Raw genomic sequence first — 24,865 nt, forward strand, 5'->3', positions numbered from 1 at the left:
CCTAAACATGGGTGGCACTATTGCGTAGGCTGGGGTCTGGGACTACATAAAAAAGAGAAAGAGGATGAGCACCAGCATTTACCTCTGTCTCCTTCTTGATGCCTGCAACAGTGTGAGCCACCTGACACTCTGGCATGTGCCTTTCCTATAAGGACGTTTTATATCCCCCTGAACTATGTGCTAAAATAAATCTGTTCTTCTGAAAGTTCTTTTGGGTATTTTGTTTCAGCAATGAGATAAGTAACTAATATAGAGTCACCTTATGACCTGATTATGACCTCTGCACAGGGCTTATCACCAAACATAGCTCTGTTGGGGTGGGAGTGATTAAGATTTCAATCTGTATGTTATTGGGAGTATAGAATCTAGACCCTAGCACTTCTTATATGGCACATGCTAAATTAAGCCTGAGGATATACAGACATATATACAATAACGTGTGTGTGTGTGTGTGTGTGTGTGTGAAGCACAAAATGCACTCAGGGCATGCACATTAGCAATACACTCTGATAATTACTATGCTGTGCTCAGTACAGATGGGAAGAGTGAACCCATTTAGTTAGAGCAGCTTGGGAAGGCTTTTCCAAGGAGCCTTAGACTCAGAGAGGCTTTTGGATCTGGGACTGGGTAGAGGTAGACCAGGCAGAGGCAGAAGCACGTGGAAGAATGCATGAGGTGACCTACTCACTCACCATCTGGTGAGCAGGGCCATGTAGCAAGTGTGGCACAGTGACTGAGCAGAGTCCTGGGTGCTTAGGGGATGTAGGGAGAGTGTGGGGGTGTGGCCCAGGTTTCAGGGAAGGGTGCTGTCCTCTGGAACACTGCTCTAAGTCACTTGAACTTCACCTTGTAGCAGGAATTGGGAACCTCTTACATATCAGACATTGCGTCTCTAGTGTCCTTTCAGGTTCATGCTTGCCATGTGTGGAACACAGATAGTAGTGGTATTTGGGGGGCTGTGGAATCTTTGGGGTATGCTTTCTTGTCAGGGTACATCAAGAGTGGTGGGTTTTTAAAATGATAACTGGTACGAGGCTCCACTCCCCCACATTCCTGCTCCTGGGCATGATGAAGGAGTTAGCATCAGATACAGCAGCCACCAGGAAGAACATACTTGTGAGCCAAAGGCATCCCCCTTCCCTGTTTCTATCCAGTGTTGTGTCGTGTCAAAGTGGCAAGAAAAGTAGCAACACAATAAAGATTTTAGCAGCAGCAGAAGCGGAGCATTTGTACTGAAAAGTTCTCCCAGAAAGCAGCCGGGACACCGTGACGGTGGTGGCAGGACTGGTTTGGACAGCCCTACCATACTGTGGCAACTGAGCCAGGAGGCAAGTGTGGTGCTCCACACAATAGGGAAGGGGACAGCTAGCCATTTTAGTCAGAAAGTTGACACCAGTGGGGAGGCGTAGGACTCTAGGCTGGATCCCAAGTGCTGGTGGTGACGAGGGAGCCATTATGGAGAGAAGAAACACCATGAAAAGCAGGGTGAGGAGGAATGGCAGCAGACAATGAGCGAATGCCAGCATAATGCTGCTTAGACTGGGAAGGCTCCAATTGTGTGTGTGTGTGTGCTCATGTGTGTGAGCATGCGTGTGAGCATGCGTGTGTGTGAGCATGCGTGTGTGCGCGCATGTGTGTGAGCATGCGTATGTGCGTGTGTGTGCGCATGTGTGCATGTGTGCATGTGTGTGAGCATGCGTGTGTGTGCGCGCATGTGTGCATGTGTGTGAGCATGTGTATGTGCGTGTGTGTGTGTGTGTGAGAGCATGCGTGTGTGTGTGTGTGTATCCAAAGCAATTTGTTGGTTTAACTCTATGTGGAAGTGGCAAAGAGATATTGCAGAGTTATCATTATTACATGTCATACTTCAGACTAATGTGACGTAATATAAGTCCTGGGGAGAGCGAGTCTATTGCTTAGCAGGCTCTTGGGCAGGGAGGGTGGCCAGGAGCTGACTGAAGGCGCTGTAGGGCAAGATACCTTTGGAATAAGTAATTTGCTCATTGAAATACATTGGGAGCATTTTTTCTCTGTGTGAATATGACCTAAGATCTTTGAGTCAGAAAAGTTTCCTATTAAATAAATCCTTAGTCATCTGTTGCAAAGAAAATTAAAAAGCTTTTAGTATAGAACCATCAACCTGCTGGCCTTCTTTTCACCCTGAGTCAGGTCCTACTTTTGTATCTGCTGTGATTCAGGTACATGGTAGTCTTGAAAGCTTTGGATTGGCCAGGGAAAAAAAATTAAAGAGAATTTTTAAAGAGAATAGAATCAGTCCTTCGTTGATTTTAGTCTCCAACTGCCCTTTCATGAGGATGGAGAGGAAAACCTGGGTCGTGGGTTCCGAGTCTTCAGTTGGCTGGGAATTTGTGTAATTATAACAAACTCCTGAGTTTTCTTCCAAAAATGTTTGGCAGGAATTCAACTGTCTGGAGAGAGAGACAGAACAGAGAGGGAAGGAGGGAGGGAAGGAGAACACAGAAAGGAGATAACACAGAGAGAAAAAGACAGAGATACACAGAAACACAGAGACACAAAGACACAACAGAGAAAGGAAGCGACAGAGACACCCAGAAAGATTTAAGAGACTCACAGAGACAGAAAGAGGCAGACAAACAGAGGGACAGAAACAGAAACAGAACAAGAGACAGAGACACAGAGAAAGAGACAAAAAAGACACAAATATACAAAGACAGAAAGATGAGAGAAAGCACACACAAGCAGGTGCAGAATGAGTTTTACATTGTGAACCCAGTGAACTTGCATCTGTCACCTCCCATTAGGCAGGTGGCAATTTTTCCTTCCACCTTTCTGTTCTTTCTGGGGTCTCTAAGCTAACCAAAGTAAAGCAACACAACAGAGGCCCCTGCTACCCGACCCAGGACCCGGAGCACTCATCTCTGTCCACTAGAGCCAACCATAGCTGAAGGTTCGGGGGGCGTGGTCGGATACCAGGGGCGTGGCCTGGAGCATGGGGCGTGGCCTAGTGATGACTCAGCGGCCCCGGCCCACCCCCGGCCCGCCCCGGCACTTAATTCTGACGCGTGGGGCCGCGGGGTGTGAGAGCCGCCCAGAGCCGGACGGGCTTCGGAGTCGGGGCGTTGCAACCGCCGTCGGAACCACCCTCTCGCCACTTCGGCGGCCAAGGTGCCGGCTACCACCGCTAGCAGCGGAGCGCGCCGGGGAGCAGCGCGCCTTTGTGCGAGGTAGGCTGGCTCCACACTTACTTCACACACAAAGACGCGGGGCTTACGAGGCGGCCGCCCGCGGGGACACAGCGACGCCAGTCTGACCCCGGTCCGGGGGACCCTGTCGTTGGCCAGCAGTGCCGGATGGCTTCGCGGTCCCTCGGGCGCAAGCCGGCGGCGGGGAGCCGGGTGGCCCTGCGCTGCCTGGGAAGGTCGAGGGTACAGGGCCCGGGCGGGGCCCCGATGGAGGGGCTCTGGGGGCCGAGGGGCCCCTGGAGAAGGGGGAATCCGGGCTGCTGCTCGGCTCATTGTTGTATCCTCGGCCCTGCAGACCCAGACCCTGAGACCCTGGCTGCAAGGCTGCGCGGCCAGATGCCAGTCTTGCCTGCCCCGGCGGCAGGATGGGGTCAGCGGCCCGACGCCAGCCCCTGCTCGGCAGACAAAGGCGGGGTCGCGCTGCTTAGAAAGGTGGTGGTGACACCGTTTCCTTTCTGCAAGTTACTTTTCTGTGTTGGACTCGGTGGTGGTGCCTCTTTGAGCCCGGCAACGCCAGGAGGTTGGGTGATGTCTACGCACAAGAAATCCCTCTATTTTGTCTGGGTTCCGTGATTGCCTCCTGAAACATTTCTGGGTGACTGGGAGTAATCGGATCCATCAGAGCCAAGTTTTGACATGTGTGCGGGAAGTGAAGCGTACCAGCTCTTTGAAATTTAGAGGGCTCCTGTTGAGGGGATGAAGTGCAGACACCAGCCATACCAGTCCCTTCTCAGAAAAATTTTTGTCTGGGACTGCTAAGCGAAGTTATTTAGTTAGAATGGGTGCGACCCTGAAGGGGCTAACAGGAGACCAGAATGAGGCATGTTAGACTTGACATTCTGCCTTGGAGGAGCCTCCTTGCTCACAGGGAGGCCGGGGTCTTCTCTAAGCATGCCACCCCTCTATCATTTGCAAGTGTTAGCTGTTAAAGTTGCTTTAACCTCTCAGAGGTGCCCGTCAAGGGAAGATTTCTTAGTGTTTGTGGTTTCAGGCTTTACACTTCCAATTATATAACATATATATTTGTGAAAAATCTCAAAAAAAATAACAGAAAAAAGAGTTCACTCATGTGGCCATCACCCAAACATATCATAAAGATGAAGGCATGTTTGCTTCATTCGTGTTAGGGGAGTGTGTGTGTGTGTGTGTGTGTGTGTGTGGAGAGAGAGAGAGAGAGAGAGAGAGAGAGAGAGAGAGAGAGAGAGAGAGAGAGAGAGACACTAAATGAGCATGTTACTATTTCCTAACCTTTGTATTTGTCTAAAGTGTGGCATGTAATAATGTAACTTTGCAATATTCTTTTGCCACTTTCACAGACGATTAGACCATCAGCTTGTTTTGGAATATATTTTCTCAGAGTCTTGCCAGTAACTACTTTTTCAGAAGGGAGAGGGATGATGAAGGAAAAGTAATGTGTTCTGCAGTTTACTGGAAAGAGGTAAACACACACGCATATACATAAGTCTGTATATATATTCTTTGAATTGGGACTGACTGTTTAAAAAGCAAATAAATCTTCTTACTTTAAAAATATTCTGAGATTTGGGACTTGGAGGTTTGGCTCAGTTGTCAAGAGCACTTGTTGCTCTTGGAGAAGACCTATGGTTCAATTCCCAACACCCACATAGTGGCTCACAACCATCTGTACATCCAGTTACAGGGCACCTAACACCCTTGACTTAAGTAGGCAACAGGCATGCACATGGTATACTTGCAGGCATGTAGGCAAAACACTCATGCACATGAAATAATAAACTATTTTTAAACATTCTAAAGTTCATGAGACCTGCACGATGGAAAGAGCTGCTTTGTAGAAAGAATGGCGGTGGTTTTCTGGATGCATCACGCATGCTTCAGACAGTTTGAGTTGAGAAAGGAAAAACAGCTTCCCCTGTGCAGTTTGAGTGTCTGAAAAGTCATTCAGCTCTATATTTGACCAGTGGACATGTCTGTCATTACTTTTATTTTCCCCTTGTAAAAAGTTTGATCTTTGAATTCTTTAATAGTCCAAGTAGAACGAAGTCTTTGAGACAGCCCTTTAGAAGCAGGGTTGAGGAGATGATGCAATGGTTTTGAAGCCAGGAGACGTCATGAGGAGGAAGTTGTGGCCGCGTGCTATCAGGTTCATGGTTTTCGCTCTCCCTCCCATTTGGAGTTTGCATCTGTACTCTGGGGTTCCTCAATCTGCAAGCACACTTGCTTGCAGGAGTTGCAGGGTTGTAGTGACCCCTAGATGAGGGCAGAACACATGACCTCTGCAGTCATCCGTGATGCTCTCTTAGTCCTGGCACTTTGCTACGTAATAGAACCCAAAGAAAGCCCAGGAGGAAAGAGCAGCATGCCCAGCTCCTATTGTCCGCCCCCTCTGTGGAACTTTGGACAGTGTGGGAACAGCAGCCAACTTAGAGCTCGGGTCAGAGTTTGGAAGTTCTGTTCTGTTGCCATGCCAGACGAGAGCATGTTGGAGTTGTTGGAGCATCCAGTATCAGGGCCAGAGAGTCCATTCCTGAAGTGGTTGAAAGACTTGTTTTGTAGTTGAGAGACCTGCTCAAGAAATCGTGTCCCTGAGCTGTGGGAGCCAGGTGCTGCCGCTCATCCACTCATTGCTCTGCTCCCGTCTAAAATGCAAATGCTGCAAGTGCAGGCAGGAAGGAAGGAAGGGTCTTCGCTGCGTTTCCTGCGGTGACCGAGGGTAGAAGACTTCTCACCGGAAGTGGGGCACAGAGGAGGACTGTGGCTTAGTGATCACTGTCAGTGTCTCAGTGCCTCAGCCCTCTAGAATTCATTGTTAAGAATGTTGTTAGAAACTGGGCTTGGGAGTTTGGTACAAAGAGGGCTTGATTTTCAGCCATTTGTGGAAATCCCAATTTCTAGAAATATGTGCTGAGTCTAGAAAAAGTGCCGGGGAGAAATTGTCCAGGTTTGGGGCTCACTGGCTTCGTACTGAGCTGGAGTGAAGTTCTATGTATGCATCCATAGCTGTGCCTAACTTTGGCATGATCCCACGAGATTTTCCCATTTCCTTGTCTCTTCCCCCTGTCTAATCTTTGCCTGTTCTTGCTTTTCCTGCTTGAAGCAATGTATTATTTTCTCTTTTCCTTCCTGTGGAGAAGTGCTGAGTCTTTTTCATCTGAACTTTTCCTCACCCCGAGTGCTTGTGGTAATGCCCTTAAAGGAATGGATGCTTGCTTTCATTCACCCATTATCATGGGTTCTGAGCCTCAGCTGTGAAATACAGGGATTTGGGAAGCTGGCTTAGGTTACCATTTAGACGTGGTAAATCGATGGAGACTGTTTCTGAGGTTGCTGGGGAAGCTTTGTCTAGGTAGCTGCTTAGGGGCCAGGCACCGAGTTTATTGTAGTTAACAGGAGCAACTAGGTCCTCGTAGCAGGGTACTTTAAGAGTTGTACAAAGGGACCCCACATTGTTAATGGCTGTTACTTGTAGAGCTGTAGCTTGAAGTAGCCCTTTTTTGATTTGAGCTGTTTTAGATTGAATGATAGAAACCACAGGGCAGGATGGGATTAAGTTCCTAACCATGTGAAGTCTGGTGTGGCCTGGCAGGCACTTGGAGCTGAGAGTATAGTTGCCCAAGGCCTGCTCACTGGGGCCAACTGAATTAACGGGGGGCTGCTGTGTTTTGTCTATAATTTGACTGACATATTGGAACAGTTTCTAGTGCAGAATTGAGTGACTGAGAGATGTCACAGTATGTTTTCATTGTCTTCGCTGAGGGTAACCTCAGGGCCAGCAGCCTGCGAAGTTGAGCTGTTGCCCGGGGGGCACTGTGTCCTGACCTGCAGGGATTCTGAGAGACGAATATCCTATCCGTGGTACACAGAGGTCGGCCCACTGCAGCTGTGTTTCCTACCCCATTTCTGGAAATTCTATTACAGATAAAGAGATAACTAGAGGAGTTTGCAGGAAAATAGTGAAAGAGTGGTTTCAGGGTATTCCCAAACGCGTCTGGGATACAGGAAGGGAGAGGGGATAGTTTCAGGAGGGCTGTGTTTATATCAGAGGAACACAGGGCAGCCCTACCAAAGATGTCACTCAGAGTGGAATGTGTAAAGGTGTAAAGCTGGGCATGTAGTTGGTCTGCCCTCTGTAGTGGGGTGCGTGTGCGACACACTTGTGTGAGGTCACAAGGGAGATGTAAGTTGGTGTTGGTGACAGTAATATTCAGTCCACACTGGCAGGAATGAAGTGCGGGTGGAGCATGCTGCAGGTATTAAGGAGGAAAGCCTCAATCAGCATGCCTTGGGTTGCTGCGGATTAAGCCCTGCCAGTCATGAGACGCGCAGAAAGCTTTAGGTAGGGAATTTGCTGAGCCTCTGTAAGCTTCCTAAGAGTGAATTATTAAGTCTGCTCTATAACAAGGTAGAATACAGATTATAGTTTGATGGCTTTTTAAAAAATACTTGAAATATTTTTATTACAGAGTGCTGAGAGAGGGCTCAGTTGGTAAAGCCCTTCCCACACCAGCATGAGAACCTGAGTTCAGATCCCAGTACTCATGTAAAAAGTCAGGGGCAGCGTGTCCTGCAATTTAGGTTCAGGGAGGCAGAGACAGGAGGACACCTGCCTGGGTCATGTACGTCGTTGCTGACCACAGGTGTGGCCCTGGACAGCTGCTATCTGGACGATTGCTTGACTGAAACTTTATGACTCTTGGTTGGAAAGCCCCCATCTCCCTCCTGCTCAGCCCCTTTCAACCATCGTTCTTCCCTTTGACTCCGTGAACTTGATTGTACGGCGGTCGGAGGAATTTGGAAATAACCAAAAATAGTCTTTTTAGGATAAATCAGTTTTAATAAAAGGAGAAAGAGAGACACACTTACAAAGCCAAGGCTCCAGTGAAGCAGAGAGTCAAGGGGGGGGGGAACAGGGCATCTCTCCCCAGCCCGGTTCTTTTTAAAGGTACCTCTCTCCCCTGGGGCAGCCATGCCCCTGATCTCAGGGATTGGGCCAGCTGCCCCAACATCTCCCCCTTTTGTCTAAATAAGGCAGATTCAGAAACCAAATACAACTATATACAATGGGAATAGATCATATAAAATTACAAGAAGCAAACAATACTAGGCGAGGAACATATAACAAAAATTTTACTAAACATTCTACTTCAGGAAGTCAAAATAATGTAGAAGGTAGCTACAATTATCTAATCTTCAACCCCATCAAAGATCTGAGAAGGGAAGTAATATTACTAAAGCAACCAGGAAGCACAAATGAGAAACTTCCAAAATGTGCGACAGATGACAGAGACAATTGACTACCTGGGCAACCACGCGAAATCTTGTTAGCAATGTTGAGGCAACCAGCTTTGGCTAAGGCCTGATATAACCTAACATACCATTTTCAACGGCAAGGAACCTTTAGTTGAACTATCCTATCTTGTCTTGGCAAGATAAGACAATTCTGTTTTATCTACTTATGGATATTTTGTATCTTAGTCAGTAGTGGAGGTATGGCCTTTTCTTTGCCCAAAGCCCAGTTTTGTCAAAAAGAAGACAAACTCCCAGTGGAGTGTCTTTGGTGCTCAACGTTCTCTCGGGAGTAGAGCATCGTTGCCAGGAGTGATTGTGTCTCATAAGTACAAAACTCTAGGTTAGATTAAAGGCCATGTTCTACAGCTCTTTAAGGTCGAAGATTATGCTATCTATACTAAATATAATCTCTGTGTCTAAAAAACCTGATTATCCTAAATATAAATATGACAAACATATAATTCTCAACACTTATCTAACTGTATGACTAATAGAATAGACAACTGTGCAATAAATGAAGACAATGATTTCCAAATGTAAACAGGGTCATTACATAAATAATATCTGAGGTAGAAATGTACATTGTAATATGGTAAACAATGTCATTACATAAATAATATCAGAGGTAGAGATGTACATTGCAATATGGTATACAATGTCATTACATAAATAATATCAGAGGTAGAGATGTACATTGCAATATGGTATATATCTCAATATAACAATTGTTTCAAACAGAGGTAGGATCATACTCTCATACAATGTTCAATATATCAATTTACAAGAATCAGTACCCATATAGTTTTCAAAAAACAATAACTCACAAAAATCAATTATTCCTTCAGACCACCAGTTAATCCCTCCTTTTTTTTGAAATATATATATATATATATATATATATATATATATATGTACGTAGTTTATACCCCTGAGTCCATATAAAGCCTTCCTCAACCCCTCAACCCTATACCAGCCACCAATTAGTGTCCCTAAACCTGAGGGTAAACTTTGTTGGGAGAGGGGGCGTATTAGATACTTCACAGAATGTCACCATGTGGCATTGGCCCCTCTGCAACTTGCTGTCTTTACTAGTCTGACCCCTTCCAGGTTCATTAAGGTTGTAGTATACAGTTGAATTTCCATCCTTGTAAGGCCAAATAGTATTCTATTGTAAGTATATGCTACATTTGTCCACAACTGTTGTTCCTGCAAAATTTCTAGAGGAAAACAGGAAACCATCATGATGTTGACCTTTGAGATGGTTTTATGGATATGACACAGAACATAAAAAACTCAAAAGCAAATGGAAATCCCATTTAAGCACAAGCCTTAGCACAGCAGAGGAAACGAAGCAGCGTGGAAGGGCAGTGCACAGAATCAGTGACGATTTGCTGGGCATTTAGCTAAAGAGGACTCATCTCCCAATACATCAAGAACTTCAGGCACTCAGTGGTAAAAAAGGCGAATTAAAATGGGTAGGAACTGGAACCCGCATTCCACCTGCAGCCTTGTAACTGAGTTTTAGTAAGGCGGCGTGTCATGTGCTGGCACAGGGATGCCTGGAGAGGTCAGGGACTTGGTCCCTCTCTTCATCTGGCATCTTGTCTCATCTTAGACCCTGGAGAGTTTTAAAGATAACCTTGTTGTGATAATAGAAATTCCACGTTGTGCTCTGTTCTTGCTGAAGTGTCATAGTGAGGTGTGTGAGAGAGAAGGTTGTGGAACCCTGACGTCGATATTCAGAGCGTACGCTCTGAGAGTGGAAATGAAGCCTCAGGTTTTTAGGGTGTCTGAGCCTGACTGATGCTAAGTTTGTAAGACTTGCATACTCATGGCATAAATCCCACAGTCTAGGTGAGCACAGGTTGTTTATGAGTGTCCAAGATAGAGATACGAAAATCCCTGTGTCTTGGACAAAATCAAAAATGTTATTGTGGATGTCTCTATGTAGATGTGAAATGTTCTTCCCCTAAAAAACTGACACTATTTGAAATACATACAACTGTAACAACCGTGGGCATAAGTGTGACAAAAGTTCATTCCAAGTCACCTTTCCCTCCCTGTCTCGCTCCTTCTCCCTTTCTTTTTCCTCTGTGGTTGCACAGAGTAATACAGTGAGCTTGAAAGAGAGAAGCCTCAACTACAGCCAGGCTCGCCATAAATTAGTACATGGGTTGAGACAAGCTGTTCAGCTTCCTCCTTTGTAAGTGAAGATCATTCTACCTCCCCACCACTCACTGTTACCTCATGTCTTTATACCCCATGATGTACCTACTCTGTGACTGTCAGCTGTTGCGGATAGAGCATGCCCCAGGGGTCTCAGAACACAGGTCACTCCTTAGGAGATGGTGTCAGGAGGCAGGACTGGGATGGTGAGGAAGACATTCTGCACTTCCTGTACATCCTGCTGTGATGGGCCCCCTTCAGTTATCTTGTGCTCACAGAACTGGAAGCATCATAGACTAAAGTTCGATGTGGGCTGTTAAGGATCCTATATTCTTATCTGTAAAATACAATAAAACCAACAAATGCAAATACTGGCAATGTAATTATTACCAACTCACAGTTTTTGGTAGTGTCCTGTGTAGTAGACCTAGTACTAAATGCTTTATGAAATTGTTCATTTAGCATTAAGGAATGCTGGTTTGTACCAGTCCATATTGCAGACTGTAGGGTCTGGGGATGAAACAGACCGAAGCCCCACTTTTCTGGAGTTAGTGTGCTAATGCCTGATTGACAGTAAATGAATACACAGATGAGGGAGTTCTTACGGCCACACTGCCAAGGAAGCAAGTCCAGTTGTGGTGCCTTAATAGGGCGAGGGTCCTGCTCTGAGTTCTGAACAAAGAGAACAAGTCTGTAACATACTCCAGTTAGTCTGAGCAGAGTGAAGGGCTTGTCGTCCATGGGAGCTTGCTACAGAAGGAAGCACATGAAGGCTAATGAGGATGGAGCCAGGTGGGCAGGCAAGAGGAAGGGTTTAAGATGAGTTATGAGGTCCCATGGTGAGGAAACTGGCTGATACAGAAGCCATGGAAGCATCCTGAGCAGGGGTGGAAGAGATGGCTGTGCATTTTCTGCCTGGCTCTCTGGCTGTGGAGAGTAGTGGTGGCTTCTGAGGGTCCAACATAGACGCAGGAAGGTCAATGGATGTAGATGTTTGTCTGTATCCTGAGATGCTCTAGCGGCTGCATGCGGTTGGTGAGAGGTAGCTGGATGGTACATTTTGAAGATGGGCCACAGCAACTGGCTAATGATTTGGATTGATATTGGCTAGTGAAAGAATCATGAGCGACATCTAGTTATGGGACCCAAGCCACCAGGTGAACGATGATGCCATTTGCTGGAAAAGAAAGACCGGGTGAGGATTATATTTATAATGCACTGTAGCCTCTGAAACCGGTTTATTCATGTATCACAGATGAGGAAGCCAAGGATCAGAGAAGTTGTCTTGGAAGAGGCTGGGAGTTGGGATTAGAAGTCAGCGGAATCACTGCCTCTTCATCTCATTTTTGCTCCATTCTGTCTAGATCTGAATGACGGTGACGGATGGGCGTGAAGTTTCATGTGGACACTTTGGAAATACGCTTTGTTGTATTCTTTGTTTTCACAGTACACTCTGTATAACTTACATTTCATCGAATTTACCTATTGTCAACATCCAGTTCATATTTCTTATAATTTTTTGGCTCGGCAGCCATCATCCCAGTTCAGTTTTAGGTTCAGCAGTCGGTTCCCATTCTCATCCTCAGCCCTAGGCACCCACAGCTCACTTTCTGTCTCCATAGGTTAAATAGCCTATTGGGTTGGGTTTGTTCAGCTACATAAAGTTTTTGAGGTTTGTTTATTGTTTCATAATTCATATTCCATTTTGCTTGGTTGGTTTTTGTCTTTTTTGAGACAGGGTTTGTGTAGCTCTGAGAGTCCTGAAACTCATTCTGTAGACCAGGTTGGCCTTGAATTTAGAGATTTGCCTACCTACCTCTGTCTTCAGAATGCTAGGGTTAAAGAGAGGTGTGTACCACCACCGCCACCTGGCTTCATAATTCATATACTTTTAAGGGGCATTCTTGGCCTTCCTTAGATGGATGTGCTCTGTGCTGATGGGAAAAACATCATAGGGATGTTCCTTAAGACAGCATTAATAAAAATAGCAGTCAGTGTTCACCAAGGCATGGCTCTGTTAATGTTGTCGCCTTGTGTGGTCTTCTAAGAGATTTCATGAGGGTGGTTGTATAGTTAGTGTTTGGCCAAGGGGGAGTCTGGGGTGCCAAGAGACTGAAAAGCTCACCCGGGGTGATAAAGCTGGGATCCAGTTTAGGCTTTGTCTAGGCGTTGTCCTTTCGGACCTGCCTCCTCGCCTGGCTGCCGAGCTCCTCTGAGCCCGTATTTAAAGCTTGTACATCTTCACTTCAGGGAGGCCGAGACTTCCAGTAGGGAAGGAGGCTTGCAGATAAATCTGGAGTTATAGCTTTAAGAAAAATGTTTGTTTTGAATTTTCAGTTTGGCTTTACCATATGGGGATTATGGCATCTTAAAGTGGTCCTTTCGTGGGGTAATTTTCTTAGGCATGCATCAGAGCGGCACCAGATTAAAAGCACATAATTATGCCATTAGGCAGAGCGTGCATGCTTGAGCTATGTTTTAAATGTGGTGTTTACCAGAAATACATTTTTGTATGAAGTATCTTGAGGCTATTTATGACTTAACTATATTACTGGATGGAATTTAATTAGGCATCATACATTTTTAAAGATGATTATATAATTGCATTAGATATTAATGTATTTTCTCATCTTTATGTCAATTGCATATTTGAACAGTTTTTTTTCTATCTGTGTAACATTCCTATTAGAAGAGTTTATATCCTGTATTGAAGAAGGATTCCTTATGTATCACAAGTATTCTGAATTGTGGAAGATATTTTCAACAGCTTGGTAAGGGCTGGTCACGTGTTTATCTGGGGTGAGCACGATGAGCCGTGGCTGTTGTACAGCAGGGAGCTGTTTGCAGTGAGGACACACTTTACACCTAGATTTCACTCTTCGTTTCTGGTGAGACACTCTTTGCAAGTTCCATATCTTTCTAAATTCCTAAGGATGAAATCGTATCATTGATAGACTAGCTTTTCAAAGGTAATATGCCTTTCATCTTCTAGGATTTTACCATGTAATCTAGTTTACTAGTTCAAAGTCACAACTAAAACCCTGCATTTCTTTTTAGAATGCCCCATTTTAAGAAGAAAAAAATTAACAATTTTAATTTAAAAAGTTTTCCTTTGACTTATCTTGTTTGAACTGCAGGAGTCTGCTTTTTTTTCTTCTTCCTTAAAAGAGATTAGTGGGTGTGGTGCTAGACTCTGTAATTGTGAAAAAAGACAGAAATCACGTCCTCCCCACCCCAGCAGTAGAGATGCTAGAGTGGGGCCCTGTTTAAGATAGAAAATCCTACGTGGGCATCGCTTGTCTCCCGCTCTCGCGGTGTCCAGCGCCCTGCTCACTTCAGGTCTGACTTCTCTGCTCTGAGCACCGACTTTCCACTTTTTACAAGAGTAAGTTCCAGGTAAAACCCTGGGCTTATTTGCAAAAGTTTCTGGGTGGGAAGATCTGCAAGTTTCCTCTGGGGGCATCCCCAGGCCTGTCCCGAGTTCTGTCCTCAGAGACTTCTCTTTCTGAGCTGGGCAAAGCACACTGTCTTTGTTTATTTCTGTTGCTAGGCCCTGCCCTTTGCCCGAGGGATGGCTGAGGGTGCTGTCAACTGAAAACTCAAGCTAGATCTGGGCAAGCCCAGAAATCTGTTGAATTTGTCAAGGTCTTAACACCGGCCTCATTTCTAAATAGTGTGACAGTAGCTATGTTATGCCTGGTTTCTTTGAAGCCAAATGTTTAAAATGTACGCGGTCTGCATGTGGTGGTTCTTCCTCTTAAGGCCTTCAAGTCCAGCACAGCTGTTCGTCCTCAGCACCTTCTTCCTTGTGCTGCTGGCTTGTTGAGGAAAGCAGGTCACTCATCTAGTAGAGTGGCCCACTTCCTGGATTGTACTGTAGTTTGCTTTGAAAACTTGTTCCACTAGTTCTTGTGGGTTTGTAAACTGGCTCTTAGCACCTCTGCTCCACTGAGTTTGGTGGTCAGCTCTTTGGGTAGGGATAATTTGTTCGCAGTGACATCTGCTTCCTGTTGCATCATCCCAAGCAGTATCTGACTGTCACTCAGGGCAATGTGAACATTGATCATTGGGTTTCTGTGTCGACAGCTTGATCCTTCATTGTGAGTGTCCCTCATCGACCTTTCTCCTAATGTCGTTAGTATCTATTGATGATGGTGCTTGAATTAAGTATTTCATTAGAGATTGTTTGATGAGCAAGTTAGTGAGTTTGAGATGAGACCTACATCACCAGAGTGTCTGACAGAACTCCACGTGGCAGCAACGTCAGGACCTTAGGGACTTACTAGAAGAAACAGAGTAGCTGCACTTTTCTAGTTAGTTCATGTAGTGTACTTCCTACCATGAAAGTTAATTGCCATTTGCACTGTCTTTTCTACATGTTATTGTGTCAGGTTAGTTTTATTGTAAGTTGAGTTTTATAGTAATAACAAATTCTGTGTGTTTATGCAGTTAGGAGTTTATAGCATAGGATTATAAGGTACAGTTCCATGCGGTGGCACAGACCATCATCCGGTATTTTTTCAGTAACCATCTGTAAATTTCTGATGTGGTAAGGACACGTATGATGAGACTTTTCTTAGAAAAGGTGAATCATTAATGAATTAAAAAAATGGAGCTGGAGAGATGGCTCAGTGGCTAACAGTACTTCTGCCCTTTAGAAGATTCAAGTTTAGCTCCCAGAATCTATGTTGGGTGGCTCACAGCCATCTTTATTCCAGCCGCAGGGAAAGTATGACTTCTTCTGGCTTCCATGGACAACAGTGCACATGTGGTACACGAATACATTATACATACAGATTCACAGATACACACAGATACAGATAGACAGACACATACACACATGATATACATAAATTTCTTTTTGAAAGAGGAGCATGGGAAATGGCTCAGTTGGTAAAGTACTTGTTGTGCAAGCATGATGGCCTGAATGTGATACCTAGAATCCGTACAGAAGCCAGGTGCACCAGTGTGTGTCTGTCATCCCAGTGCTGGGGAAACAGAAAGGAGGATCATGGGAGCTCACTGACCAGCCAGTCTAGCTGAATTGATGAGCTCCAGGCTCAGTAAGAGACTGTCTCTAAATATAAATAAGATTTCTGATTTCAACCTTTGGACTTTCTAAATACCTGTATGTACACAGACACACATATATGCATATACATACATGTATACACACACACACACACAGACACACACACACACAGACGGACGGCAGAGTGGGGGATGATAAAGCTGAGATAGTTTTGTTTTAGTTCTGCCCAAACACAGGGGAAATGGCAGACAGTTTTCAGCTTCAGTGGTAAGCATGGATAAGTAGGATGGATTGCTGTGTTTCCAGCGGGAAGTACAGAGAATGCTCCTTTTAAAGGGCCATGCCATGCAAATGAGATTAGCCTACTTCACCAGCTCACTGCACGCTGGCACTGTGCTCTGACCTGGGGATACCCTCAGCATTGAAGGGCATGGCCTTTGGTGCCTTAGTGTGCTCTGTCACCACGTTGTGACCAGGACTCTGAGAAGATGTCCAGCTAGATTTGAACTGATAGTATCTTTTGATAAGTGCCTTGGGGCAACTCACATAAGAAAAAAATCCTCTGATCATTTTCATTTTATATGTTCATCATTTGGCCTCTAAGTACTTGAAAACACCACCAGAGAATTGACTTGGAAGTCCCTGGGAACTGCTTGTCTCCTTCTCCCCATGCCCAGCTGGGTCAGCCATCCTGGAGCTGAGGCTTCCTGAAGGAACCTCTAGGGAGATGTGTGGGTGTATGTGGGGGAGGAGTTCAGACCCTAAACCACCCCTCTGGGGAGAAAGGGAGGGAGATGTCTAGTGTTGATTTCCTGAGGTTAGCCTTGCTTCAGGCTTCAGGCACCCCTTCCCTCCGGAGCATTGGAAGCACAGAGTGTGTTCCCCAGAGCTGTTCCATAGACTACCTATGTACACAAGCACTCAAGGGTAAGGGGACTGGAGGAGAGTGCCCACTGAGATGTGGTTCCTTCTCTGATCCATGAGCAGCTTCATACAGTTTGGGATAAAATAAAAGCCACATGTGGCTTTGCGCCTCCCCTTAGATGTGCCCAGGGGACACTTGTTTGCTCTCAGTGCCCCTAAGTTGCAGTTCTTTGCGCACTTCCTGTTTCACACTTGGTGTCTGAGATCTGTGACTCTAATAAGACTCTTGTTTCCCCTCTAGTCCATTTCTACTAGAAACCGAGCAGTTTGTGTGTGCTGTCTGGAACATGTTGCACGCATGTGCTTGGTGGAGAACAGAGCGCATAGCTGACTGATTCCAAAATGGCCTATTTATATCCCTTTCAGGGTAATTGTCAGACGCTCTTGCTAGCATCATTTGGATCAACGTGGCTTTTTAGATGGGGATAAATTGCTTTTTATGTATGGACAATTCACTTGATCGTCCTCTATAAATTCATACCCAACCCTGTCTCTTATGGTACTGCAGTGATAGCCCAGGGAGGCGTTTTCAACAATTAACATTGAATTGAATGTGGGATGGTGCTTTAGAGAACTCACAGCTGTGTGTGTGTGTGTGTGTGTGTGTGTGTGTGTGGAGGGGGAGGAAGGAATGCAGGGAGAGGGGGAAGAGAGAGACAGAGCGGCGGCCGGGAGGGAGGGCTAGAAAGAGTACAGTCAGAGTGTGTGTGTGTGTATGTATGTACGTGTGTGTGTATGTATGTGTGTGTGTATGTATGTGTGTGTGTGTGTATGTATGTGTGTGTGTGTGTGTGTATGTGTGTAGGCCAGAGGAGGACACCAGAAATCCTGCTCTGTCACTCCCACAGTGAGTCTCTTACTGTACCTGGAACTAGCCTGGCAGCCAGTAAGCTCAGCAACATACCTGTGTCTCCCCCCACCACAGCCCCGCAATGCTTGGATACAGGTATATGTATGGCCACATCCGGTTTTTTAATGTGTTGGGAATTTGAACTCAGGCCCTCATTCTTACCTACTAGGTAGTCTTACTTGCTGAGATCTCCCCCAGCCCTCTTATTTTATAAAATATGCTGAAGCTATTTTACGCAGGACCTAAGCTCTTTAGTATATACCCGAAACAAGAATGCTCTTCCCTTGACCTCTGGGGTAACACAGTGTCGCTGGCTTATCATACCTAGTCATACCTAGCCCATGTGTTCACCACTACAACGAGACGAGCAGGAGCAGGAAACAAAAGTCCCTGCGTACTGAGATGGTGATGGTTTTATTGCAGAGAAAGAATGGTAGGCTTCGAAAGTCTGAGAGACAAGTCCTGTTTATACTAGAGAGAATCTAAAGCACTGTGTTAAAAATCGTTTCTCATATTGTAGACAAAAGCCTCGGCATTTGTTTACACACACGAGAACTCACTTCGCTGTCTCTTCATTTTGAATTCTAGGGCTGAGCAACTTCCTGTGGTTGAGCATATTTATGAGTGTGTTTAAATAAGTGTAGGAGAATGTGTCTTTGTGGATAAACACATGGGAATAAAACTCGAGTTCTTCTCGTGGTGGCTGAATGCAGCATCTCCAACACTACGGTGGCCTTAGCTTTTGCGGGCGTGTGGCATCGTTCATTTGTTCTAACGGTGTGCAGGAGAAAATAAGACTTGATGCTGACGAGAACTGCGTGACGTGTGGGATGTTCTCATCTTTACCTTCTGACCCTAGAGTGAGCCAGCAGGTAAAGTGTAGGCACTGTGTCTATGTGTAGGGATCACCATATACATGTGAGATATATACACATGCCCCTGTGTGTGCCTCCCTAGGATGGTATATTGATGTGGCTTCATACATGTCTGTTGTTATGGCTGTCCAGTGGCATGAGACTTTCAGTCTCTTTTGGACTCAGAGAATTTGTCCCAGGTTTGGGCTAGCCTGCTCTATTGGTCCCATCAGAAGCCTTTCATCTGCTGTTGAAGTGCTGGGCTAGCTTAAGCCGTGGTAGAGTATAAAGATGAGGTAAGAGTCCACCGAGGGCTCAGCCTGGAACTTTGGGATCTGCCTGTCTTTGTTAGGGTTACTATTGCTGTAGTGAAATACCATGACCAGAAGCAAGCTGAAGAGGAAAGAGTTTATTTGGCTTATACTTACATGTTACTGTTCATCATCAAAGGAAGTCAGGACAGAAACTCAAATAGGGCAGGAATCTGGAGGCAGGAGCTGATGCAGAGGCCATGGAGGAGTACTGCTTACTGGCTTGCTTCCCATGGCCTGCTTAGCCCACCCCACTCCCCCACAGAGCACAGGACTCCCCCCAATGGTCTGGGTCTTCCCCCATCAACTGTTAATCAAGAAAATGTCCTGCAGTCCCTTCCATAACCTCTATCCAGTGGAAGATCTTCATTGAGGTTCCCTCTTCTTAGGTTGTTTTAGCTTGTGTCAAATTGATATAAAACCATCCAACACAGAATCTAATTGGTGAATGGAGGAGAAATGGGCAGAAATGTGTGAATGGCTGTCAGTTTGGGCTACTAGATATTGAGTGGCGAGTGACCAACAATCACTTCTTAGTTTGGAGACTGAGAAGGCCAAGATGGAGGTACTGGCAGGTTCAGCGTTAGAAGGGCCTACATTCAGATTTGTAGCTGACCTTCTTGCTGTGTCCTGACATGGCTTTCCTCCATGCCTTCTCTCAGGGTGTGCATTTCATCAGAAGGGCTCTACTCTGAGTATGTCCCACTTCCAAATACCATTGCATTTTGGATTAGGGTTCAAAAAGGGTGAATTTTAGGAGAGACACAACATTTGATCAGTGGCTTAGACTCTATGGGAAAGTGGCAAGGTTGATTTTTAGAAGCAAGGAAGTGTTCTGCAGAGAAGGTCGGTCTTCAGATTTCTCCTGGCTTGACTGGTTAATTCAGGTGTGGCTACTAACAGAGTCTTTCTCCACTCCGGAAGTGATGTGGCTGTGGCAGATAACATGGTCACCTGGCTTATATGCACACGGTTGCAGAGAGATGCTCATTGCATGCATGCTGAAAATCCTGACGGAAGATCTGTCCCACAGGGCCTTCCATGTTGCCCTTGTCATTGGAGAGACCTGGCTATTCTTGCATATTTACTGTTTGAATTCTGAAAGTCACTGTGTGTTTAGTTCTTGGAGCTTTCTTCTCTGGGTTTGTTTTAGATGACTGTCTGTTTGCTCAGCTAATACTGGAAACTTCAGCACATCACATGCCACAGTATTTGTCATTGTACCTGTTCTGGAGTCGCTTAGGAGACCGTGGTCTTTTTTCCTGGGAGCTCCTAGGATCACAGCAGGCCCCTTGAGGTGTTGCTAGCTAGGACTGTTGAGAAAACAGGGGAGAGAAGAAGGAGGGGAGGCTGAGCCTTCTTAATTTCCAGTCTGATGAGAACTGGTTTTGGAAGCCTTATTTTTATTGCCTGTGGGAAAGTGGGAATGAGGGAGTACGGTCAGTGGGAGGGATCTGGGGTCTGAGAGTTGCCGGTCTTCATGCAGAGAGAGCTCCATGCTTGTGTTCCGTGTCTCTTTTTGGGAATCTAGAGTGAGGTTTTTATTTGAACCGTTTTATTTGGAGGCCACTGTATGTAGACCATTGTCGTGCCTGAGACGCCTTTGTTTGTGGTGAAATGGAATGAAAGTGGAGTGCCACGGAAGGAGAAAGCAGTCCCATGGGGGCGTGCTTGCTTCCCCGTCTTTGGGCTGTGCTTGTGGTCACTTGATTATGCAGTACAGTTTTCCAGGTCTGGCTGGAAACAGGACAGGAGCCCTGTTGCTCCAGGCTTTGAGTCACCTGTAGGGCTTTCCTGCTTCCTGCAGTGGGCACCTGACACTGACCTCTGACTGTAGTCAGTCGTGGGAATCACTGTTTATCTCCATGAGCTGAGTGAGCTTCAGAAAGTCCTGCCTGGCGAGTCTTTGTGCTCCTCAGAAGCTATGGTCAGTAGGGGAAGCTGGGAATTCCCTCATAAGGCAGCATTTACTCTTTGTTTTTTTCATTTTTTTTGTTCCACGTGTCCTGAACTTGGAACCCTTTCCCCTAAGGACAGTGACAGCAATGGGCCTCTTAGGGAGAAAGCACCATCCTACAGCGAGTGGTATCTCTAGCCCTGGCTCCTGAGAAGTGACTTTGTGATGGCAGGGGGGTGTCCCAGCAAGGCTGAAATGCAGGAGACCCTTCTAGCAAGCAGATGGAGTTGGATTTCTTTTCTTTCCCTCTGTAGCTTGCTTCCAGCACAAACCTTTCCTTTTCCTCCCTGGCTGCTGCTATCTGCAAGCAGACTCTTGGGTCTCCACCCACTCTATCTTTATGATTTGGGTGGAGTGATGTGTCCGGCCACAAGTTCCTTGAGCATTTTCTTAAAAAAAAAAAACCAAAAAACAGAAGACAGCTGGAGAGCCATGCAACAAGCTTGTGATAACACAGAGATCAAAACACACTGAAATCAAGAAGGGCAGCTGGGGAGTGGGTGGTGTACGCTCAGGAAGGTGCACCCATATCCTGTTTGCAGAGTTCTGTGGTCTGTCCTGTGGTTCTGCATTTCATGTCACTTGTCAGTTATTAGCGACAGGTAGATGCTCCATATTCAATGTATTCATTTCTGGGTTGCATACATCTGCCTCTGGAGGTTCAGTGAGACCCCGCCTCTCTTATTGGCCAAGGGAAAGGGTCTATCTATCTTTGCTTCTTTTCCTGGGAAACTTCTGCCTTTGAACCACTTTTCTCTTTCCAGTTCTTTTAAACAGTGGGAGGGTGGGGTGGGCCCTAGAATTCCACCACTTAGGTTCACCTCCAGGTCTGTATTTCGCTAGGCAAGTGAAGTGCCTGCCTGAGTTGGTGTCCTTAGCAGTAAACTGGAGATAGGAACGGTGCTCCTTGTAGTGAGTTTGCAGTAACGTAATTGCTGACCATAGTGTGCCTGTGTAGAATAAACCCTCAGTGAAGCAGCTGACAACATGGGTGTTCTTGTTACTGAGAACATGCACTGCAAAGCTCTGTTCTCGGGGCTAGGCTCTCCCAGGGGTGTGGTCTTCTTTCTAGTCTTGTCAGAGCGAGTCTTTAGGGAACTTGGCGTGCATTTCTGGAGACAGCACGTCAAAAGTGTTTTGAAGTAGGGTGCTCTCATCCCCTTACCCTTCCAAGCCTGTATCTCTTTAGTATACACAGGATAATGACAGTGTTCTTTATCGTGAGAACAGGTTTATTCTATTGTCCCACAGCCAGAGAGTCAAGGGATCTGGCAGCAGTAAGCTAGAATTGAAATGGCCGGCCTGGGCATACGACTTCCACAATTGTAAACAGTATGGAACCTTACACAGTATGAATTTTACCAAATGGATATTAATTTTAACGCTCGCTGGGGTGGTCACCTGCAGTGACGTCAGAGGTAGATGTTCCCAGGGACATCTAGGTCTGCGTATAAGGCTGCATCACGAGGAATGGGTTTAGGGTTAGTTCTTCACGTGTAAGGGTGAGTCTGAGTCTGGTGTCTCCCAGGTCCCCTCCCTGACCTGGTTTCCATGTCCCTTCTTGGACTTGTCTAGGCCTTTCCGGTTCCCTAGGTCCCTCTCTGGAGAGTCCCGCAGAGGCCTCAGTCCCTCTTTACCTGCTTTATTTTCTGCCCTCAAACCTTATCAGGTGCTTCGTAGATAATGTGTGTTCTTGTTTGTGCAGGTCCTCCCCGTCTTCTAGCCTACAAGCTGGCCCTGTTCAGGTACAGGTACGTGGTGTGAGCCCCAGGTGTCCCTCAGCCTGGGAGACCTCTCTCACACTGGTCAAAGCAGCAGGACATGGGTTTTCTAGATCTTCATCTCTGAGGGTAACTGCGTGCTCCTCTATCTCAAAGAGTGCAGGCGGAAATGATTTGGGACGATTCTGCAGAATACATTATTTTGAGATTCATCTTGGTGTGAAGTTAGGGTCCTGGAAGCAGTGAATTGAGGACCAGGCATAATCTGCCTTTAACAGCTTTTTAAAAATAGGAAACAGCCTTGTGCTTGTTGCACGTGTGTGTGTGTGTGTGTGTGTGTGTGTGTGTGTATGAATGGGGGTATTATCTGTCCTGCATTCCTTATCTAAGCCATGTGGAAAGTGTCTTCTAGACTAGCATGCTATGATGTTTGCTCCTTTCCCCTGAGAAAATCGGATGCTTTTTTTTCTTTTTTCTGGAGAAGGAAAAATATATAATTTTTTGGTCCTGGACACCAGGAAGCAGTTAATGCAGTTAGCACTCAGACCTAGAAATTACTTCACTCTGAATGAGTGATACTTTGGTTGTTCCATGCACTGGATGCTTTGACTTTATGATTCTTCTTTATTTATGTACTTTTGTATCTGATTTAACTTATATGCATAGCTCAAGATTTATAGTGCCATTGGTCTTCTTGGAAAAGAATTTAGGGAATGACAAAATGTTTAAAATAATTTTATGTTCTAATATGGGACACTGAGTAGTTTGTGTGTGTGTAGCTGGTGTATATGATATGTGTATGTCTGGGTGTGCACATGTGTTTATGTGGACACGTGTGTACCACAGTGCCCCTGTAGAGGTCCGGGGACAACCTTGGGTATCCTCACCTTCCACCGTGCTCGAGACAGGCTCTCTTTTTCTCTGCTGTGTTCTTCAGGCTAACTGGCTCCAGGTTTCAAAAGATTCTTTAGTGTCTATTCTCATCTTGGATCAGTGGAATCAGAGACACACACAAGCAGAAAAGGACAAACTCCGGGTGGACCTAACCATCAGGGCCTGTTCCTAATGACCTGCTAACCTCAGTTTTCCGTGGAAGCTGGGGATTTGAGCTCAGCTGAACCATCTCTCAAGCCTTGCAGCCAAACTTCTTTCTTGCTTTTGCAGTGTGACCACCACACCAGGGTCTTGCCCATACTGAGCAAGTACTCCATTACTGAGTTACATGCCCCTACTCCTTCGTGTTCTGAGACAAGGTCTTGATATAGTGCATGCTAGTCTCAAACGTGTGATCCTCCTGCCTTAGTCCCCCAAGTTCTAACCCAACTTGAATTTGAAATTCTGTTTCTGTTGTGTTTTTTACCTCAAAGAGTGGGACTGAAATACATTAACGCCCGTGTTTGCATGGATAAACTTGGTGGTTTTTTGGCTGTGCTTTGGGTAGCAGTTTTAGGGCTGTTATAGGCTGAGTGTGGAGGTCTATACTGGTAAATAATCAGAGTGCCATTCAGCTGTCATGGGTTTCAGATGACTTATTCCAATTGTGAGATTATTAGTTACTTTCCTTTTCAAAGATAAATATTCTATATTCCAGGGCAGTCAGAAACCTGGCTTCTGAATAGTAATGTGAATTTCTCAGTGTTTGTTGTTTCCAAAGGCCTTGAGGTTTTTTCTGCGGTGACATAGTGCCTTCTGCTGTTCTTGGAAGCCCGTCAGTTGCTGCGGCCACTTACAAGTGGCACTTAAATGCCCAAACCACTTAGGAGAGAGCTACACTTTAATGATTTATTTTTTTAAAAGTCGGTAGCTATGAAAATTGAGGAAACAATTTACAAAAATCGGGGTTTTTTGCTCCTCCCTACATTGTAGATATTTTCCAGATGCTTGTGTTGGGGGTGCCATAGAAATTAATAGGAAAACAACCTATTTTTTTCCTTTGTAATTCTAATACTGTCTTGGAATGAGTTACTTTTCTTGTTGCTGAGGTAGAGTACCTGACAGAAACTACTTAAGAGATGTACGGTTTGTTCTGGTTCACAGTTTCAGAGGGGTTGCAGTTTGTTATGATGGGGAAGGCTTGGTGGGGTGAGTCCATATTTAGTGACCTACTTTCCACAGTTGAGCCTCACACTGTAAAGGTTCCACAACTTCTCCAGACAGTGCCACATCTGGGTACCAAATGTTCAAGCATACAAGCCTGTGGGGGGACGTTTCAGACTCAAAGTATAGCAGCCTTAAAAGAAAACATGTGATCAGAGTTGTTGTTGTTGTTGTTGCTGTTGCTCTTCTTCTTCTTCCTCCTCCTTCTCTCTCTCTCTCTCTCTCTCTCTCTCTCTCTCTCTTTCTCTCTCTCCCTTCTTCCCTCCCTCTTTCTTTTTTGCCTTGGTTTAAATGAAAATGTTCTGTCTGTTTTGGGGAGTCTGGTTGTGAGATCATTGCTTGAAGTGACCGGAGCTGCAGATGAGTTCAGTGAGCACACTCGGGGTAGCGTTTGGATCCTCAGTACTGATTTATCCAGCCAGATGAGCAGCTTTCCCTTCTACACAATCCCCTTCATTTTA

General features: G+C 45.6%; 1 protein-coding gene across 2 annotated transcripts in view; it reads left to right on the top strand.

The window, feature by feature from the left end:
- Positions 1–24,865, top strand: part of Fam107b (family with sequence similarity 107 member B) — a 218,115-nt gene that overhangs the window by 148,760 nt on the left and 44,490 nt on the right. The window contains exon 1 of one of the 2 annotated variants that reach the window (XM_038333382.1): positions 3,049–3,206. The exons of the other annotated variant lie outside the window; for it this stretch is intronic. The gene's annotated coding sequence lies outside the window, so the exon portion shown is untranslated. Of the gene's footprint in view, positions 1–3,048; positions 3,207–24,865 lie in introns of those variants that run through there. 2 annotated transcript variants of the gene reach the window in all.

Source organism: Arvicola amphibius, chromosome 6 (genome assembly GCF_903992535.2).
Source record: "Arvicola amphibius chromosome 6, mArvAmp1.2, whole genome shotgun sequence".
Taxonomy (NCBI): Eukaryota; Metazoa; Chordata; class Mammalia; order Rodentia; family Cricetidae; genus Arvicola; species Arvicola amphibius.